The 16143-nt window shown below is 36.4% G+C and overlaps 1 protein-coding gene across 1 annotated transcript in view; it reads left to right on the top strand.

Annotated features, from left to right (window-relative positions):
* Window positions 1-3702: 3702 nt before the first annotated feature.
* NGR-A10 (neuropeptide receptor A10) overlaps window positions 3703-16143 on the top strand; it is a gene marked incomplete at its 3' end in the record, with an annotated part of 57691 nt that continues 45250 nt past the window's right edge. The window contains 1 exon segment of the mRNA NM_001134235.1: window positions 3703-3880.

The following is a 16143-nucleotide window of genomic DNA, read 5'->3' as shown; positions in this document are numbered from 1 at the left end:
TCTGTTCAATGTCGTTGAGTTCCATGAATTGTTTTACACGACGAATGTATGTGTCCCAATTTTGAGATCCCATATCAAAACTTTCAACTTTCCCAATCGGCATTATTACAATTTAAGAGAAAACACGCGTCGAAAATGTTTTTAAATGATCCCATCCTCGTCGCCAGTTGTTGTGTATTACAAATGAAAGTCGGAATTCCAAAGCAGACTGATTTATTTTTGCAACTACCTGCCCTTTTATAATGTGACCTAATATCTATACATAACATTGGGGTCGACATTTCGAGTGATGTCCAATTTCGGAGTCATTTGGAAGGCAAAGCCAAGTTGGCGTCCAAAATGCTGGGAGTCCTCAACAGAGCGAAGCGGTATTTCACGCCTGGACAAAGACTTTTGCTTTATAAAGCACAAGTCCGGCCTCGCGTGGAGTACTGTTCCCATCTCTGGGCCGGGGCTCCCAAATACCAGCTTCTTCCATTTGACTCCATACAGAGGAGGGCCGTTCGAATCGTCGATAATCCCATTCTCGCGGATCGTTTGGAACCTTTGGGTCTGCGGAGGGACTTCGGTTCCCTCTGTATTTTGTACCGAATGTTCCATGGGGAGTGCTCTGAGGAATTGTTCGAGATGATACCGGCATCTCGTTTTTACCATCGCACCGCCCGCCACCGGAGTAGAGTTCATCCATACTACCTGGAGCCACTGCGGTCATCGACAGTGCGTTTCCAGAGGTCTTTTCTGCCACGTACCATCCGGCTATGGAATGAGCTCCCCTCCACGGTGTTTCCCGAGCGCTATGACATGTCCTTCTTTAAAAGAGGCTTGTGGAGAGTATTAAGCGATAGGCAGCCGCTTGGCTCTGCCCCTGGCATTGCTGAAGTCCATGGGCGACGGTAACCACTCACCATCAGGTGGGCCGTATGCTCGTCTGCCTACAAGGGCAATAAAAAAAAAAAAAAAAAAAAAAAAAAAAAACTCATACAATCCCACAATCATGAACTGTGTGCATAACAAAATATGTCAGCCTTTGGAATAAACACGGGTACATCGAACCACCTAAATACACAGTTATGACTGATAACATGCTTAAACAAAGCAAGTTGCCGATGAAACAAGAAAATGTCTGAAATTACAGATTTTCTGTATGAGCAATAAAAAAAAATGTGTGCGTGTACTAGTGTACACACGTAAGAAGTGAAACTTATTTATGGCCTTATTTTTCGAAAAATGATCTACATGCAACTTTCTAGAAATTGGTTAAATAAAGTTAAATTAGATAAAGTTTAAACAAAAGGATTTTATTATCATAGACATGAATACAAAAAAGTTAAATTAGATAAAGTTTAAACAAAAGGATTTTATTATCATAGACATGAATACAAAACAGATGGCGCGTAACGGAAAAATGTGACGCGTAACCGAAAAATGTGACGGTAAATTTTTTTCCAACGCCGATAAGGAAGTTTCACTTCAAAAAAAAGTGTTAAGTGAAAACTTAAACTTTGTTTGCCGATGCAATAGTGAAGGCGTAAGTAAAACTAAAACTATTGTGCATAAACAATTTTATTCATTTAACTTCGAACTATTTCAATAAAAAGTTGTGCGATCTCATCACCACAAGGAAACTCGCATAGGGCTGCCATCTAGTGACAGCCTTTCGGACTAATGCTTTTACAGCATAAGAGCATAACTTAAATAATTTTAGTTTAGTGTTGGACAAACTTCGCCTTTCACGTTCAGTGGCTGCATATGAATGGAAGGATATTAGAGCATGAGCACTAATATCTTTGGACTGTAATAAGCACTTAATAACAAGTGGACTCAGTGCTTCAAAAAGCTACCTATTGATTTAAAAAAAAAAGGAAATTCACCATTTAAACAATTATGACAATAGTTCTGCCTCGCGTTAAATATGCAAAATGAATATAATGTAATTTGTTATAATGTTTTTTTGAAGCTCTAGTCTACTGATCACTCTATGATCCCGAAATCTATCCATTTCCACAAAAAAAAAACGTCCTGTCTCTCCAATATGTCGTGAATATCGACAAACAAATTAACTGTTACCTTTTCATAGCATTGCGTTTTATTATTACGAATTCTAAGTTCGGTGTGAATGCACGAATTGAAAGATTTTAGCGAATAAGGCTTTTGATGTAATTCATCGATTTAAATCATAAAAATTCTTTGTAATAAATAGCTACCAGAATCCAACGACATAAAAACGAGAGTCACGTGATTGCTTGCGGCATAAAGGGCGGAACAGCTATGCGGAATAAGGGGAAAGCACACATGCCACCAATCTGAACTCACAATAGCAATGTAATATGAAAGTTATTCTTGATATCCAATAAGAAAAGATGGGTTTATTACACCAGATCCGGGCTTAGGTATAGATTTCATCAACAAGGTTTTCCCAGTGGACGCGACCGCACTTTGAAAAGCGCTGCGTTATGGCGAGCGTAAAATTTTTGCAAGAAAAACCTTGTGCTCCAAATAAAGCAGTAGTGTACTTAAACTAAAACCAGGTACGCTGCGAGATTATCTCTCCATATATCTCTCCATCAAGAACAAAACTGAATATACGAAAAAAAAAAATATGGACAATGATGATGAAAAAATTCAATATTCGATTAACACATTTCCACCGTCGGTCATTACTCGGAATAAATAAATTTACTTTTCTTGATAATTGTAAATTAAACTATTAAAGTCTTTATATTGAGAAAAAAACCTGCATTTTGTTTGAAACCCCTTTCTTTACTAGTAATTCGTTTACGTATAGAGTATAAATAACATTTAATATAATTATTAGATAACATTATTTTGATAAATTAAACATTGAATTATCTTTCGTTTTCGCGAATACGAATACGCGACATTGCACATCAAACTGCCAAAAACGATATTAAACGTTTTAAACTAGCAGAAACTTGCTATGAAACCATAGAAATTCAAGAGTTTTTAATACTCATGTCGTATATGACACTTCGTCTTTTCGCATTAAAAGTCTACAATTTCCAAAAATATTCGAGATATAGGTAATATGCGGAATCATTTGGTATCACCAGTATTTTTCTTATAAATACTATCAAAAGAGCGTTTTTTTTTAGTTTACATATGTTTTGACTACTATTGACAAAATTAATACATAGTTTTATCTTACTTTAAAAGACACATAATGTAACTGGTAAAAAATAAAAAAATAATGTTGCAAAGATGATTAATATTAAAAACTAGCTGATCCGGCAGACTTCGTAGTGCCTCGATCGATAAATAAAGAACCTAAACTTTTGTATGAAATAAACTTAAAACAAACATAAGGAATCTGTCCGACGGGGGACACATCAAAGGAAAAACAAAATTGATATTTTTATTTAATTTCGAGCATTTTCATATTTATCTACCTTTTAAACCTTCTCTGGACAAATAATTCAAGACCAAAATTAGCCAAATCGGTCCAGCCGTTCTCGAGTTTTAGCGAGACTAACGAACAGCAATTCATTTTTATATATATAGATATCTCAGTTAATAAGTTTAGAGATTATACAGTTTTAATACGAGATGATGACTTTTCCTTGATTTTTGCAGTGCCGTAAAATGTTGTGGTATTCCAACCTATTTTGTGTGATCGTACTACCGGCCGGTGGCTTCTGGCTCAGTCTGAGTCGGCACATCGCTGCGTAGATACGAGTTGGCGGGAGACCTGTCGATTGTCGCGATAACGCACCCTATTCGAACTTTGTGAAAATTTAACTTAAATTTCGAATTACTAATCGAAATTTGTATTTTTTCGCGGGAAAAGAATACGTTTTAGCGACTGAACGTTGTTTTAAACTGTTTTTATTATTATTATTATTCAATTAGCTGCAGTACCTGGGTAAGTTCCTCATTTAAAAATACGCTTACATAAATAATAAACAAATTAAAGTATTTTATTTGTAACTACTATTTAGATTTATGTATTTAATTTTTTCCTATTTATATTAATTTATTATTTATAGATAATATATTGGATAATATTTCTTATACATATTTTATGTATTTATTTATTTAGTAGTGGTTTAAATAAAAATGTTGATAACGAGAATTTAACTTAAAGAATGAAATGTATTTTATTAATAATGAATGTATGCTTTTTTTTTAAATATGCTGCGGTGCTATATATCCTAATTGTTTTTTACGTGCTTGTAGTAAACAAGTCAATGTCTTATCGAAGCCAACTGACTGCTCACAAGTCAAATGTAATGTAATCTCGATCAATCGAGATTTTATTGGAGTTTGGTCGTCTCGCAGACGCGGCAATCAACATAATGTAATAATCTTGGATTTTTTTTACATTATCAATATTCCTAAGTTACAGAGTTTTAAAAAATTTTAAAGAATTCAATTGAATTATTCGTTTTTCATATTATTTAGGTACAATATATACCAAAAGTTAATTTAGGTATCTTAAAATAGACGTTTTGTGCACATTTTGTTCAATGACTCTTCTTTATCATGCCTGAGACTAGGAAAAACTCAAATATTTCAATTTATTTTTGTAGCTTCAAAATTACTGTTCCCGATTTCAACGGTGTTCTTTTTTCAATTCATGAAATTCGTGTGATTGCCGGAAGTGCCCATTGTGAGCCCGCACACATAGCTGGGTACTTCAGTGCTGACCATTTCTGACGCGCAGTACACATTGATACAAAAACCCAAGATGCACAGTCTCATACAAAAGTAGCACTCGAAGCTGTCCCCAAACACTCACCAATTATATCATTTACTAGGGTTTTTTAATACATCAATGGCAGTACAGCATTCTAGTTTTGAACGTACGGCAACAGTTACTAAATAATACGACCTAATGTGGTGATGGAGTGATTACATCTGTCAACTTCAATTAACCCATAGGGTACTTTTTATCATCATAAATGACACGACGGGTATATCTACTATTATAAACACTATAATGTAGTCATTCGTTCATGATTCCACGTAGCCATAGATCTACAAATCGATTAGTAATTTGCGGGGTAGAGCAGTAGCAAAAACAGCTCTCTGTCCTGGGATAACTAAACAGATTAATCCCTTCATTTTTGTTAAAAAAATTAAGACAAGTGAAACAGCACGGCGCGTCTTTTATCGGATATTTACTAATGCCAATGAAGAGGTACGAAGTTTGTTTTAAAATAAAAGATTCACTTTAAATAAACCTTTCGCGCTTGCAGCAGATAATAACATTAACAAACTGATTAGGAATACTTAAAAAACAGTTCTATTTTGAATATTGGTGACGTAAGCGAACCATCCATGCATAAGTTATTTATTAGATAGACCCAGCGTAACATTAAGAAACAATAATTAGATCATATAATTTCATGCATTTTAAAAACTCTAACCCTGTTTTTATTTAATTTTTATGTTATGGCTACGAACAGTAAAAAGCTTTTTTTACACACTTTTTTCTGTTATTTCTTTAGTCGGTCAGATAATTTCACATCACGTCTAATGTTATGTGGTTATGTACCATGTATTGACCATGCCATTCATCAAAACAAAATGCAGGCTACTAACGTGACAGACATTGACTTTTTTTTTAAATTTCAGCGATAAGAATCGGCTATGCCATTCCTTCATCCCGTCAGGCGAAAATCTAAATTTTGTTTATTTTCTTACGCCAAAATATTTTTTTGCTTTTAAAAAGTAAATCGTTTTAATTTTTAACTAAATAAAAGCGTCTATTGCAGTGCTAGCCCTCATTAAAATCAAGCGTTCATTACATTTTCACTGTCGTTAAAGCCAGACTTCAATTACAAGTAGATTGCAACAGTGTCAATTTTGAAAACCAATAGGAGAACTAACAGAAACTGTCTTTGGAATCAGTCTAAATCAATATCACGATAAGGAAGATGGTAGGTGGTAGGTGAATTGAGTTTTGTATTTAGCCAACTATAGGATATATTAGTTTTATGTTCTATTTTAGATCAGGATATTAGATACCGAATCACTACCGTATGATTCCAATTTCGATAACAAAAACTAAAATCCTTTGACTGCTTTTCTTATAGATCTAGTACATTAAATGAATGCTAAAACATTTTTTATTTATTTAAAAAAACGTGCAGCGCTGAGAAACGACATCGTCACGACATTATTTATCATCTACGACGTCACTTACCTTGATGAAGGTGAAAGAGTTATTCGTACAATCAATCACAAATGCGGTATTCAACTGGATAAGATGGAGGGTGATTAACTTTTGAAAGAAAACAAGGCATATGTAAACCATATTTAGGGTTTCAATTCGCCGTTTTTTTTGTAAATCTGTAAGAATTTATTTAAAATAAGACTCGCGAAAACCAAAGAAAATGCTAAAAATAAGCCATTGTTTGCTTTATAACGTAACGTCAAGCCTCCAGTACTTACGTCATTGACTCAGTTTTGAATTTTATTATAAGACGAACGTGTCCCAGCAATTTGATGCGGACAAACATGTACGCTATAATTTAATAATAAATTTATTATTAAAAGGATGATGACTATAATAAAGCCAAGTCTTCCAATATCTTCCCCGATCATCATAACAAAACGAAACATTTCATATTAGCAAGTGAGGGATTGTTGGAGCAAGTACATATTTAAGAGTCTCATTAAGGTCACAACGACCTTTCCAACCCCGTTTTCAGGATAGTGCACGTATCCATTTCTGCCGACACAAGGATCAAACTCATCTCGAAGCCGAAAGTCAACTATGGAACTTTGCTAATGCTGCTAAATCAGTCGCAGGATCACGAAGATACACGAAGAGCAATTACCAGACGGTGATCAAATGTTCGATAAATATTCGGCATTTGCAAGAAGCAAATATCAACTTGCAGATAAATCGGATCAGAACTATCTAGCACAAAAGTATATTGAGAGAACCGATTTTCCTGCAGCGGCCGCAGCGCGCCGTTGCCATCAGGATCATCCGTGAATATAGCACCGTCTCCTTCGAGGTGGCGTGTGTGTTAGTAAGGACGCCGCCATGGGAACTGGAGGCGGAGTCGCTCGCTGCCGATTATCGGTCGCGCAGCGAGCTCCGCGCTCTGGGCGTGGCGCGTCTCCCTAAAAGTGAGCTCTAGGCGCGGAAGGCCCATTCTTGGCGGTCCGTGCACGAATAGTGGCCCACCCCAGGCGGGGTCTACGGACCGTTGAGGCGGTTTACTCTGTCTTTGATACTGGGTGAATCGTGGCCGAGGACGCCACAGCTTTCGCCTGCTGCAGGTGCTGACCGGGAATGGTGCTTCAGGAAGCACCTGCACCGGATAGAAGCTGAGCTGACGACGAAGTGCCACCATAGTGGACACGACCTGGACACGGCGGAGCGTACGCTCGCCGTCTGCCCCGCTTGGGAAGTGCAGTGCCGTATCCTGGTCTTAAAGATAGGACCGGACTTATCGTTGCCTGGCGTCGTGGTGTCGATGCTTGACGCCGACCAGTCCTTGAAGGCTATACTCGACTTCTGCGAGCGCACCATCTCGCGGAAGGAGATGGCGGGGCGAGTGAAGCAAAGCTCTCCTCACTACGCAGAAATCCGTCGCCGCCGAGCAGGGAGTCGGGGGTGACCCGGCCCCCTAAGAACTTCTTCGGGCTCCACCTGCTTTGTGCGGGGTGGGAGCCACGCGTGGGGCGGCGTGCCCGGCACGCTCGCCCGTGATAGGAAGTCGGGTGATGGTAGGCCGCGTTCCCCCGACCGTTCCGGAGAAAGGTGCAGCGCGCGTCGGGCGCCGACTGTGAGCGGCAGAAGTTTTTGGTGAGGTTCCACTCCCACATACCCCAGACGCCGGACGGGCGGGGATATTATGATTTTCTCCGGTACAAAAAAAAATTGAACCTACTACAATCTAAATGCTATACTATAACTTAAAGACTCTTCTTCTATCTTCAAGCACAAATTTATATTATTAGATAAAAGATGCATCATATGTGTATAACTATATGTGTATAGCTATATGTCGGCCAACATTATTAAATCTATTGTTTTGTTTACCCCGCCTCTTTCCACACTACAAATAACACTACTTGCTGAAGTTCAAACTGTCCAACACATTATGCAGAAACACACTACTATACACCGCACAGTTTTCTAGTTTAGGTACCGGAAAGAGGAAGTTCGAAGTTCCGCCAACAGTTCAAACCTTATTTGCGGAACATGTTCATGATTAAATCCAAAGTATGCATTCATTAGCGCACATAAACGCACCTTTCAAAACTAGGGTAGCGAGGTCTTTTTAACATGCATTTATTGGATTGACCTACATATGTCTATATCTATACGAGTATATGTAACGGAATCTTTGAACATAATTTTCAAAAATGTCATTTTAAACTTGATTAACATGAAAAACTGAACCTGATGATTCGTAATATAACGCAATAACAATAATTTTATAACTTTTTCCTTAATATCTCGACCTGAATAATCATTATTATATCCTTATAAAAAAATCGGTTGTTTGTAAAGTCGGTTTACTGACGATAGTTGAACGTGACAACGTCATAAGAAAATACGCCTCAGAGCGAGGTAACGCCGCATGAGACATTTTTTTGTGCGTGCAGCCGACTCCATCGAATTATAAGACGTCACGTCAAAAAATATTTAAATTTTTGATTATACATTTTTTCAACTACATTTATATTACAAGATTATTTTACACGATAAATTAACAGTTGCTCTAAGTAACTGTAAATGGCGGAGTATGGAAGGAGAAAATATGTTTCGCCGACTCCAGGAACTCGACGTAAGGAGGAGGAAGTAAGGCAGGAGAATAATGAGGGCGATTTTTACTGGTGGTAGGACCTCTTGCGAGTCCGCGTGGGTAGGTACCACCACCCTGCCTATTTCTGCCGTGAAGCAGTAATGCGTTTCGGTTTGAAGGGCGGGGCAGCCGTTGTAACTATAATGAGACCTTAGATCTTATATCTCAAGGTGGGTGGGGCATTTACGTTATAGATGTCTATTGGCTCCGGTAACCGCATAGCACCAGGTGGGCTGTGAGCTCGTCCACCCATCATAGCAATAAAAATAATAATAATAATGAAATTAACAGTGTCGGAAAGTAAACAATAACACATTGTAATCCTCATTACTGAAACTTAAAACGGTTGCACTTAAAATTATTAGGCCGTGTATTTGGCTACAAGCAGATCGATTTGAAGTGTAGCCAATGGAATCTAGACTTGACTCCACTAATTGGGCTGGTAAATCAAATAACGACTTTAGCCCTGCACGGATAATCAATGTAATCCAATCAATGTGATCAAATCATAATTTTGAAGTCGTCGTGGCCTAACGGATAAGACGTCCGGTGCATTCGTGTTGACCGATGCACCGATGTTCGAATCTCTGGCGGGTACCAATTTTTCTAATGAAATACGTACTCAACAAATGTTTACGATTGACTTCCACGGTGAAGGAATAACATCGTGTAATAAAAATGAAATCCGCAAAATTATAATTTGCGTAATTACTGGTGGTAGGACCTCTTGTGAGTCTGCGCGGGTGGGTACCATCACCCTGTCTATTTCAGCCGTGAAGCAGTAATGCGTTTCGGCTTGAAAATAATAAAAAATAAAAAAATCCAAACCCCAACGTACAAACTTAAAACATAAATTGCTTCGAACCTCCATAAGAAAAGTCGAATAAACATATTAGTACGTACGTACTATGTACGTCGTGTATGTTTGCACTGCCAGAAAACCGCGTTCCGACCGCAACAGCACCTGCTTCATGTGAAACTCGCATTTCAGTGTGTCAAGTCAGAACAATCAAATTTCAAATCACGATACAAAAAAAAACAATAGTTTAAAAAAACTAACAAAATACACTTTTATACGCTATCAGTAGTAAGTAGTACCATGCACCCCAGGTTTTTTTTACAATAAAATCATTTTTTCTTACACTATTTTTAATTCAAATTTATTAAAATTTATTTTCTATTTTTTAGTTGGATTTTCTATAAAAGCGTATTTTGTTAGTTTTTTTTAAACTATTATTTATTTTTCATTGTTTAGTTGAATTTCAATTTTTATTTTTATATTTTTTTTATATTGAATTATCATCGGTCCTTAATAAGTATACCAAATTTCGAGTTAATCCGTCGTTTTGAAGGAGATCAAAATAATGTTCAAAGATTCCGTTACAAACATACGTCTGAAGCTAATAAAAGCGCATTAATTAAATAATTGATCCACATTCGTATGTATGTACACAAAGCACTGTTGTTTAAAAAGCATTTTTACAATCTAACAAACACAATGTGAACTCTAGCAAGATTTCAGAAAATACAATTTTTTTAACGTGAACATTCTAAATATGCGGAGTTATCACTGTAATGTTGATTTTCTGATTAATGCTAATCTCATTGAAACCTTCGAAAAAGGCTTGTTGGAGTGCGTCAACATTTTACGCTTACGAGAACCAATTTTATATTGTTGACGCATCGTACATTTTTGTTTGAAAACACATTAAAAATACTAAACTAGCCGCGTTGTATTGATAAAATGGACGAAAGCTCTGGGATTTGCTTTTTTTCTACTGCACTGAGCTGCTGTGGAACATTTACAACCGATAAAGCATTTTCACATAAACTCAGTCAACATGATTTAATTCTTGGTAGTAATACCAAGATTTCCTGCTTTTATTTTACTGATAACCGGTTACGAGCAGAAAGAAGTATGGTTACACTAAAATAAATCTATTACTTTTATTTAGCTCAACTATTTTTTTTACAAACGAAGTATGTATATATCAGCTTTAGCTCGATGGGTAGATTAGTTCTCACAGTCCACCTTGTACCATCCAGTACCTTGAGACTTTCGTCTTTTGAATTTAATTATACCTAGTCAGGTCATAAATTCTGTCACATGTTTAATGTAAAATAATTGAAACAAGTTTATTCATTATGTAATCATTCATATACCAAAATGAACTTAACAAAACATAGATTCTTATGATACTAAAGTTTATTCAAAATGACCTCCGTGATTTTGAATACAGGCCTTCAATCTGCGCGGCCAGTCGTCTATCGCAGCACGAAAGAGATCCCTGTCAATATCGGCGGCTGCCTTAATCAAGGATGTCTTGAGTGACTCCAAATTGGGATGAGGCTTTGAGCACGCCTTTTCCTCCAAGTGTTGCCATATCTTGTAATCTAACGGATTCAAATCTGGACTGGAGGAGGGCCAGTCTTCGTGCCGGATGAAGTCGATTTCACGCGCCGCCAGCCAGTCTTGTCTGCTCTTCGCTCTATGAGTTGGCGCCGAATCTTGTTGGAATACCCAGTGCCTGTTATTGAATATGGTATGAGAAACAGGTTCCACAAGGTTCGTCAGGACTGTATTTTGATACACAACTGCATTCGTTTTTACACCTTTCTCACAAAAACGTACCTCTGTTAAGCCCCAATAAGAAACTCCCAACAATACCATGAGCGAGGATGGAAAATGACCTCGTTGGACAAGCGGAATACGGTTGCTCGCTTCTTCACTACTGTGTGCGTACACCTTATCATTTTGTTTGTTGTAGCTCTCTTCTACGGTAAATTTTTTTTCATCCGAAAAAAGAATTTCGCGATATTTTTTTCCCGCGTACCGCTTCAACAAAGCGCGGCATCTCTTCAGTCTCAGGTCCATTAGACGAGCATTCAAACGATGTCCTGTTTTTCTTCGATATGCCCGAAGCCCTAAGTCTTCATTTAACACCCTTTTCACCGTGGTTCTGCTTAACCCCATCTGAAGGGCCAACAGTTTCTGCTTACGTTTGGGATTTCTTTGAATTCGCACCTTCACAGCTTTTATCACTGCTGGAGTCCTAACAGACCGAGGGCGACCACTTCTTGACCTGTCATCTACACTAGAGTCTTCATTGTATCGTTTGATGGTACGATAAACGAATCTTTTGGTTATATTCAAATTTTTCAGTATGTTAAAAATTTGAATTGGCGCGTAACCGCAACGATTGAACGCAATAACTGCAACACGGTCTTCTTTAAGCGTCCACTCCATATTTAAAAATGAGTAAAATTCTAAAAGTATACATTTTTATTTTCATGAACAATTCGAAATTCGAATTCAATAAACTTTTTTGTGGCCAGCATTCTAAAAGAAAAGTTTTTACTGTGTGACAATACTTATGACCTGACTAGTTATAATGACCCATTCATCAATTAATATTATTATGATTAATACACGACACGTGATATATACCATACGGCCTCAATAAATACAATAAATGCGTTAAATGAATCTCGTGATCGTGAATGCGTTGTAAAAAGGGATGTATAGAGAAAATAAAATAAATAACTTTATGTCTATTGAATTTCAAAGCAAATACGGATAAGTACATATAAGTAGTAAAATTATAAAATATAAAACAAATCCACGTTTAAAAAAAAACTATGTTGTAATTAGTACTTTTATACAAATCTATTTTATTCATTGCTTGAACAGTTCGATGACAGCCCTGAATGAAAATAACAAAATCATTTCAAACAATGAATACTATTATACCAAAAATGCAACCATATTAGGTGCCTTATAAGGCTCAAATATTCAAACAAACAAATTTCAAACTTATTGCGGCGAATTTCACTAAATTTCACCTTTATTATAAAGACAAAAGAAGCTGTTTGATGTCCCAACACAAACGAAACAGCTAGCGGCGCCAGCAGAGTCTTGTAATTCAATCAGCCGACGTCACGTGACCGTTTTTAGTTCTTCGAACTCAATTAGCTGGCCGCACCATCGCGTTTCCTTCAAACTCCCGAAAGCAATCCGAAGTTGTTCAAAAAAAAATTAATTTGTTTTTTGGCTCCGGTAACCATTTAACACCAGATGGGCCATGAGCACATGAACCCTTCTAAGTAATAAAAGGACAATAATCGCATCTTTTCATTAATGGCCAGCCTTATTTTTTAGTACGAATCATATTACAGTCCCTTACGTAAAACACAATTCAAGGGCTGGCAGAATAATAGTTTGCTCGTAATGTTCAAGTACTCTGTATTCCAAAACTATTTACTTAGGATTTTTGTTTTCATCGAGTACAATCTTCTTTCAGAACACTATCTACAGTTTTCGGCTTGATTTTAGACCTTTGTGGAACACCCCGTATATATATTTTTTTTATGGAAAATAAGTGAATTGTGTGAATACGATTCCTGTAATGTTGGAAATAACCTATTCTTATTCTCTTAATATCACGCACGCTTTCTATTAAATTAATTCAGTTCAATGAACATCCAGCATAAGTCGTCAATCAATCATGCGTCAATGAACATCAAACATGAGTTAATCATCAATCATCGTCAATGCCTATTGTAACACTGGACGTACTGTTAATCTACCTAATTCTAATTTAGAACATGGCATATTTGCGTCTTTTATTGGTCAGCAGAAATATAAGTGCTTTAGTTGCGATAAAATTTATTATTATTTTTGAATGACAGATATTTTGTTACTAACAAACGATTTTATTACCTATCTATCAAATTTTCGTATCAGGAGCTTTAAATGAATACAATGAATACATAAGGAGCACACTACCATAAAATTTACTAAAATTTATTAACTAAAAAAAAAAGACGTGTGGTGTCGTGGGACACCGGATAGGAACGATGTTCCTATCCTATGTTATTATAAAATATTAATTTTAAGTTCTATTCTAGGTATAAAGAAAATAAAACTGGAGGTTTCGCAACAACCCACGGTCATTCGGTAACGTGCGAATTTATTGTGGTAACACTTCATTCACGGTTGTTTGCATAAGAGTTAGTGTATTGCGCAAACGAACGCTCTGAGATCGTGGTCAATGAATCATAAAAAAATATGTTATTTTTTGTACGTTATTGCAAAGTTAAGTCGTACACTGTGTGCGTTACTAATAAAAACCTTACGTTACGGACGTTTTTTCCCGGTTAGGATACCTCTCCGCATAGTCCCATAAGGAACTTCGTTCCAAAAAAAATTGTAGACCGCGTCTCAGATGTACCCCTGACTTTTGACGTGCATGAGCGACGGTAGCCATTCACCATCAATTGGGCCGTATGCTCGTCTGCCTGCAAGTATAATAAAAATCAGGAAGTTATAAAATTAAAGTAACTTTACAACTTTAACACAAATCGGTCTACTCAGTGCTTAAGATTAGGTTAATCTTTAATTTACTCGTGTTCTTAGAATGTTGCTACAATTAGTTCTGAACTATAGTAGCGCATGATCTCATTGGAATAAGTCCACGTTGCCATCAGCGAACATTCCCTTTGCCTTGCGAAACCGAGGCAATCCAAACAACATCCTGAACGTATTATTTTGCGTATTGTATTGCATCCGTATAGCCTAATGTGTTTGTCATCCACAAGCGGCACGACTATAATGTCAGCCAATAGGTTCGAAATCAATTTGGTTTTATTTGTACATCGTGCCACATGCAACAAGGCCATGGAATCGCAGATTTTAGTGGAATAATTTTCACTTTTGCCTATAAAAATAGAATCATTTGTAAAAATATGGTGTTACCGAATATTTTTTTTAATTTTCATCAATACTAAATAAGAGATAGTAAAATAACAAAAGAACACGTTAATTTTAGTTTAGGAACATTTTTTTGTTCCACAAACAACTAATGACTTTAAAAGAAGACAAAGTTCTCGACAAGATTTCAACAGATTTTATTTTTGTCAGCAGCCAACAATATTAATATTGCGCCTCTGCAATATCATCGCGTTTAAAAAAAACAAGAGGCCTTTTCCTCATTAAAGAATATTAAGTGTAATACTTTTTTCGTCGTTTACAAATGTAAATGAAAATAATTCAACAACAGAGGAAAAGTCTTGTTCAGAAGGAGGCGGCGTCCTTAAAGAAATCAGTTTTTATTTCATTTTTTGGATTAATAATTTTTAGATTATCAAAAGAAACTTCCTTACTTAATTTTATGTATTTCTTCTGTTGTGGGCACTGAAACTGGTTTTGAAGAATACTGAAATCATCATTATAATACACCGCCTAATTTTATACAAATTCTATTTACATATTCTTAAATTGTTTTTTATTACTCATGGTGACGGATGAGGTGAGGGCTCACCTATTTATTATTGCTATTGTAGGCAGATTAGCATATGCACTATTGGATGGTGAATGACTTTCAAAAATAATTTTTTTTTTTAATTTATGTTTTTTTAGAGTGAATGATTTTAACCATGGAGATACGGAATACCTCTTAGATAATAATACCCTCTCATTTGACCTTCACGTCCGCTAAGAAATCATAAAACCCACGAATTCATTCGAGTGCCAAACAACGTCATAACGAGACAACAACAATTTTGCTCAATTTTATTGCTGGCATGGAATTGTACTGACTATTATATCCCCTAGCTGGATTACGGTTATGTTCAAACACATTATCATAATTATAAAAAGGTCCTAACGAATATTAAGTATGCCGAAAAACCAACGTATTAGTGTATTACTTACACTTTGTGAAAAATTTGCTTAATTTCACTTGCTTAAACACTTTTTTCTTACCTACATTTTTGACGTGACAACGTCTTATGATTCGATGGAGCCGGTTGCAGGCACGAAAAAACATGACTCATGCGGCGTTACCTCGCTCTGAGGCGTTCCACGATCACGTGGCTAAACTGCCAATAAATTTCTCCAATTATTTGACGACAACAAAAACGCGATTATGGAACGCCCCAGTCAATTCGAGTCTAATTTGAACATTGAAAACGTCATGAGAGAAATTGAAGCGTCACGATCAATTCAATAGTGATTTCCGTTTACCTCCTCTATATCCATACAAAATATCTATCAAACAAATAAAATTAAAATTTTCTTTTGAAAATGAAACCATTCCATCAGTATTTTCTTATGACGTTGTCACGTTCAACTATCGTCAATAAACCGACTTTACAGACAACCGATTTTTTTTTACCTGGTCATTTTGGCTATTGAAAAATATTACATTAAAAAAGTCTCTACGAAGTCCTCCCGCATCATTTCTCGTATGTTAATGTTACTACATATAGCAAAAACTTTCATTGAAGTGCTACTAATGTTTGTACAAAGTTCCAACTCAAACGTCCAAGCGACGTGCGAATTCATTGAAGACAA

Source organism: Bombyx mori, chromosome 11 (genome assembly GCF_030269925.1).
Source record: "Bombyx mori chromosome 11, ASM3026992v2".
Classification (NCBI taxonomy): domain Eukaryota; kingdom Metazoa; phylum Arthropoda; class Insecta; order Lepidoptera; family Bombycidae; genus Bombyx; species Bombyx mori.
The sequence above is the reverse complement of the archived record's forward strand: the minus strand, read 5'-3'. Positions and strand labels throughout refer to the sequence as shown.